We start from the raw sequence: 6,227 nt of genomic DNA, 5'->3' as shown, positions 1-6,227 counted from the left end.
GTCCTTATTTGATACTATATCTGGAGTATATTTATCTGGTTAGCTGATTGGTCCTTATATGTTACTGTATCTGGAGTATATTTATCTGGTTAGCTGATTGGTCCTTGTGTTATATATCTGGGGTATATTTATCTGGTTAGCTGATTGGTCCTTGTATGATATCTGGTGTATTTTTATCTGGCTAGCTGATTGGTCCTTGTATGATATACCTGGGGTATATTTAACTGGCTAGCTGATTGGTTCTTGTATTATATACCTGGGGTATATTTAACTGGCTAGCTGATTGGTCCTTGTATTATATACCTGGGGTATATTTATCTGGCTAGCTGATTGGTCCTTGTATGATATACCTAGGGTATATTTAACTGGCTAGCTGATTGGTCCTTGTATTATATATCTGGGGTATTTTTAACTGGCTAGCTGATTGGTCCTTGTATTATATACCTGGTGGATATTTCTCTGGCTAGCTGATTGGTCCTTGTATTATATACCTGGGGTATATTTAACTGGCTAGCTGATTGGTCCTTGTATTATATACCTGTGGTATATTTATCTGGTTAGCTGATTGGTCCTTGTATTATATACCTGGGGTATATTTATCTGGTTAGCTGATTGGTCCTTGTATTATATACCTGGGGTATATTTATCTGACTAGCCTTGTTGTATACTGAGATTTTGTTTGGACAGAGACCTGGAATGATGTGTTTAACATTCTGTTCATCAATATTTTGTATTGATGTGTGTGTTTGTGTGCGGTTTGTGTGTGTGCGTTTGTGTGTGTTTATGTCTAAAAAATGAAATTAATCTCATAACGTATGTTGAAACGTTAGTAGAAAATGTTAGGATTAATGGCATTGAATCATCTACATGTGTGTATGGGTATGTACATGAAGGTGTGTATGTATGTGAAGATGTGTGTATATGTATGTGAACTTGAAGGTGTGTGTGGGTGTGTCTGTATGTGATGATTTGTGTAAATGTGGTGTGTGTATATGTATGTGATGTGTGTGTAAATGTCTGTGAACTTGAAGATGTGTGTGTGTCTGTATGTGATGATGTGTGTGTGTGTGTGTGTGTGTGTGTGTGTGTGTATGTATGTGAAGATGTGTGTGTGTGTGTGTGTGTGTATGTATGTGAAGATGTGTGTCTGTGTGTGTGTGTGTATGTATGTGAAGGTGTGTGTGTGTGTGTGTGTGTGTATGTATGTGAAGATGTGTGTGTGTGTGTGTGTGTGTGTGTATGTAAGTGAAGATGTGTGTGTGTGTGTGTGTGTGTGTCTGTATGTGATGATGTGTGTGTGTGTGTGTGTGTCTGTATGTGATGATGTGTGTGTGTGTGTGTATTAGCCATTTTATATGCCTGATCAATACAAAATAGCCTGCACATTAAAGCTCTGGGCTGTATAAATCATTCTAAACAATCAAATTAATTAATTGGTGTATTAACATCAACGAAACCACTGGAGTAATTTACATTTGAATCATTTCTCAAACGCTGTTACCCAGAATGACTGTCATCCAGAGTGACTGTCATCCAGAATGATTGACAGGGTGGGTGTGTCCACAAGTACATTTTGGTGCCTGGCATGGAGACATGGTCCGGCCCGTCGGTTAGGTTTGGTGCCCACCGCTGTAACCACCAGCCTACCAGATGTGTGCCAGTCTGGAGGCACCCGTCCTCAGTTCCTGACCCCTACATGTTTTTCATGCTGATGCATAGTTTGGATCATCTACAGGTCTAATTAAGTCTGGATCATCTATAGGTCTAATTATGTCTGGATCATCTATAGGTCTAATTAAGTTTGGATCATCTATAGGTCTAATTACGTCTGGATCATCTACAGGTCTAATTAAGTCTGGATCATCTATAGGTCTAATTATGTCTGGATCATCTATAGGTCTAATTAAGTTTGGATCATCTACAGGTCTAATTAAGTCTGGATCATCTATAGGTCTAATTACGTCTGGATCATCTATAGGTCTAATTACGTCTGGATCATCTACAGGTCTAATTATGTCTGGATCATCTATAGGTCTAATTACGTCTGGATCATCTACAGGTCTAATTATGTCTGGATCATCTATAGGTCTAATTACGTCTGGATCATCTACAGGTCTAATTATGTCTGGATCATCTATAGGTCTAATTAAGTCTGGATCATCTATAGGTCTAATTACGTCTGGATCATCTTTAGGTCTAATTATGTCTGGATCATCTTTAGGTCTAATTATGTCTGGATCATCTATAGGTCTAATTATGTCTGGATCATCTTTAGGTCTAATTATGTCTGGATCATCTATAGGTCTAATTATGTCTGGATCATCTATAGGTCTAAATACGTCTGGATCAATTATAGGTCTGAACACGTCTGTGATTGATCTCTAAGAGTATTTTATTGTAGTCATGCTTTTAGAATGTATGGTTTGGGATTAAACCGGCTTCTACTTCCAATAGAGAAACAAAGCCTGTTTTCTACTTTAAGAAATCATATAAACACAGTGACAGATCTGTTTTTTCATATTGGGAGATCTGGGCTATTGATGAGTTTATTAGTATATTTTCCATTTATGGATTCTTAATAACAATTGGAGGAATGGACTGCTTTTTCAACTTATTTCCTACTTACTAAGAGTTAGACAAGCTGATTAATATTATTTTCATGTCACAGTTAAAAGAAAGTTAAGCTGCAGCATTGTCAACAAGTACTAGCCATCTCTTATCAAAAGCAGTGAAAGTCTCAGTAGAAGAGATCGCATACCACTGAAATTAGTCCACAGTCTGAAAAATCAGGAAGTTGATGGAATCTATTTGTTACAATTATCAGTAAGCATTCTGAAACGTTTTACTGTCTGTTGAAACATAGGTAATAAATGTATGCGTTCTAGAAGTGTGTGTCTATTTCTTTTTTTTAATTAATTTTATTTCTACTTGCCAGCACCTCACCTAACCAGGTGTTACGGTTTCTACACCTTTAGGCATTTGTACCTAAACTACATGAGTGAACTGTTGAGAATGAGATGCCTATATGTGGTCATAAAAATCATAATGAATCAGACCTCTCTCAATATAAATGGTGATATAAATTACCATACCATACCATATTACATAGTTTGGCATTTAAATTGCAATAAAATAGAAACATTCTGCCCAATATTTTTTTTTCAAATATACAGCTCTGCAAAAAATGTAAAGATCACTGCACCTTTTTCTTTCCTTTCCAAAAAAGTTGAAAATGAAAGTTTTGAGTGAGGAACAGAGGCATTCAAATTCCAGTGGTCTCTTAATTTCAACCCTTCTGTTCCTCACTCAAAACCTTCCTTTTCAACTTTGTTGTAAAGGAAAGAAAAAGGTGCAGTGGTCTCTTAGTTTTTTCCAGAGCTGTATTTGTCTGACTCAATCAATATGTTCATGTAAAATTCTGATGAAACATTGCTTTCTTTAGTCAGAAAACACAGATTTCCCTTAAGGGGGGCATTTCCCCCAAGTTACCCTATTAGTCAAAATATTTCACACATGCTTGAGTATTTTTTTCTGTGGTCGATCAGAGTTGATGCGACAAAGATACTGGGCATCAACACAACAGTATCTGCTCCTTTGTGCGAGGAAGACCAGGAGGAGCACTGCCAAAACTGTGCATGTTTCTGAACAAACTGTAACCAAATACATTGCCTTTGTTGTTTATTTGGCTACAGATTAAATGAGATTAAAATGCACATTAACGCTGTTCCAGTTACATACATACATACATACATACATACATCTTCTTCCGCTTCATCCGGGGCCGGGTCGCGGGGGCAGCAGTCTAAGCAGGGATGCCCAGACTTCCCTCTCCCCAGACACTTCCTCCAGCTCTTCCGGGGGGACACCGAGGCGTTCCCAGGCCAGCAGGGAGTCCCTCCAGCATGTCCTAGGTCTTCTCCGGGGTCTCCTCCCAGTGGGACGGGACCGGAACACCTTCCCAGGAAGGGAAGGTGCCCAGTTAATGTTTTAAAATCTTATGCCCAGTTAATGTTTTAAAATATTATTCTGGTGACAAATAATCTGTTTCATCCATAATATTGTCATCACAGAGGAACCTAAAAGCAATTTAACTTGAGAGGTTGTGTGACAATATAATCTGTATAGTTAATAAAATTGTGAAAACAATTATCATATTTATTTTTTAAATATTTAAATAATTAAATAACTTTTTGTGGAAACCATTGGTGGGAAAATTTATATATATTTATTTTCATGTTTGTTTGGATGGGACTTTGGATGGAAAACTAGCTTTTGACATTGTTCTGTTGATCTATGAAATCATAATGTAAGGTCTTAATGGTTCCTCTGTAGTTTTCTACCTACATTTCGGCCCCTAGTTTTTCCCTGCCACTGTGCTTCAACATTGTTGTTGCTTGCTCCTTGGGGTTTCAGGCCAGGTGTTTTGTAAAAGCACTTTTGACAACTTCTGATGTAAAAAGGGCTTTATAAATACATTTGATTGATTGATTGATGACCACCACATGGCTTGTATCATGTTCTGGACAGCACTGGCTAGGTTCCAGTATGACAGCTTGATGAAGCCCTCGGTTTCGGAGCCGCCTGCCCCATGGATGATCCTCAGGAAGGTGCTGTCCCCACTCTCAGCCGTCCCTTAACATGAAATAGAATGAAAATGATGTCTCCTTTTTCATACACATCCATTAACTGATGAAGAAGTTCAGTCAAATTTTTTAATTTTAGATTTTGAAAAAACAAAAACATGGCATATCGATTGTAGGAGCTATTGAAATGGAGCAGTTCAGTAAAACTTTGAAAGTTCAGATTTAGAAAAAATAAAGGTTGTGCATTGTTCCTCGCCCAATGAAGAATATACCATGTGTACAGTCATCTTTTGTTGGAGCTATTGAAATTAAGTTTCATCAAATTTTGAAACATAAAGGGTGTGCATTGTTCCTCACCCTCCCCTGATCAAGAATTTATTATTTTCATAGTCATTGTATACTTTTTGTAAGAGCTTTAAGTTTCAAGAAGATGGCCGGCTTATGAAAGTACAAAGAATGCAAACAGCAAGGGATGGTGTCAGAATGGACAGTACATCTATACTGTTGTGTTCTGAGGACAGTGTGCTGCCTAGTAAGGTTACCATGGGGATATGGGTTATTCTGAGGCTGTATGTGGCCAGGCCTTTGAGGTGTTACAACTGCCAGAGATTTGGGCATGTGGCTGCTGGTTGTAGGGAGGGGAAGAGGTGTGCCAGGTGTGGGGGAGAGCATGATTATGGGAAGTGTGGGGATGGTGTCCAGCCAACCTGCTGTAACTGTGGGGGTGCTCATAGCGTAGCGTATGGTGGGTGTGTGGTAATGAAACAGGCGGTAGAGGTACAACAAGTGAGGGAAGAGAGTAAAGTGTCCTATGGGGAGGCTTTGAGGCGGGTTCAGGGGCGGAGGGTTGAGAAGCCCAGGGAGGGAGGAGTGTAGAGTGTCCTATGGGGAGGCTTTGAGGCGGGTTCAGGGGCGGAGGGTTGAGAAGCCCAGGGAGGGAGGAGTGTAGAGTGTCCTATGGGGAGGCTTTGAGGGGGGTTCAGGGGCGGGGGGTTGAGAAGCCCAGGGAGGGAGGAGTGTAGAGTGTCCTATGGGGAGGCTTTGAGGGGGGTTCAGGGGCGGGGGGTTGAGAAGCCCAGGGAGGGAGGAGTGTAGAGTGTCCTATGGGGAGGCTTTGAGGGGGGTTCAGGGGCGGGGGGTTGAGAAGCCCAGGGAGGTTAGGAATGAAGAGAGTCTGAGGGAGCAGGGGAAAGATAAACAGAATAAGTTGGGGGGAAAGGGGGGGGGGGACTTGGTGTTTGAGTAAGAGACAACTGGTTACGTTTATTACAGGTGCAATAAATAGTACAGCTAAGATTGAATCTAAGACGGAGAGGATTAGGCTTATAGTTATAGCAGCAGAGAGGCACCTAGATATGGTGGGCTGACATGGGAAGAGGTACAGGAGGACCTCATTCAGCCAAGGCAGGAGCCATGTATCAGTGGTACATAGTTATGGTGGTCATCCTGCAGTGGAATGCTCGAAGCTTGTTGGCTAATGGACAGGAGTTCAAGCAATTTCTAGTGGATGGTCCAGTGGCTCCTGATGTGATATGTATACAGGAAACATGGCTACAGCCAAGGTTGGAGTTTGTTATACAGGGATATGTGGGGATCTGTTTGTCATACAGGGATATGTGGGGATCTGTTTGTTATACAGGGATA

At 40.5% G+C, this 6,227-nt stretch overlaps 1 long non-coding RNA gene across 1 annotated transcript; it reads left to right on the top strand.

Moving 5' to 3' along the window:
- Positions 1–1,258: 1,258 nt before the first annotated feature.
- On the top strand, positions 1,259–2,887 carry LOC117594714. The gene is made up of 2 exons (XR_004575930.1): positions 1,259–1,735; positions 1,817–2,887. It is a non-coding gene; the product is annotated as an uncharacterized LOC117594714 (long non-coding RNA).
- The last annotated feature ends 3,340 nt before the right edge of the window (positions 2,888–6,227 follow it).

This window comes from Esox lucius, chromosome 7, assembly GCF_011004845.1.
Source record: "Esox lucius isolate fEsoLuc1 chromosome 7, fEsoLuc1.pri, whole genome shotgun sequence".
In the NCBI taxonomy this organism is placed as follows: Eukaryota; Metazoa; Chordata; class Actinopteri; order Esociformes; family Esocidae; genus Esox; species Esox lucius.
The sequence above is the reverse complement of the archived record's forward strand: the minus strand, read 5'-3'. Positions and strand labels throughout refer to the sequence as shown.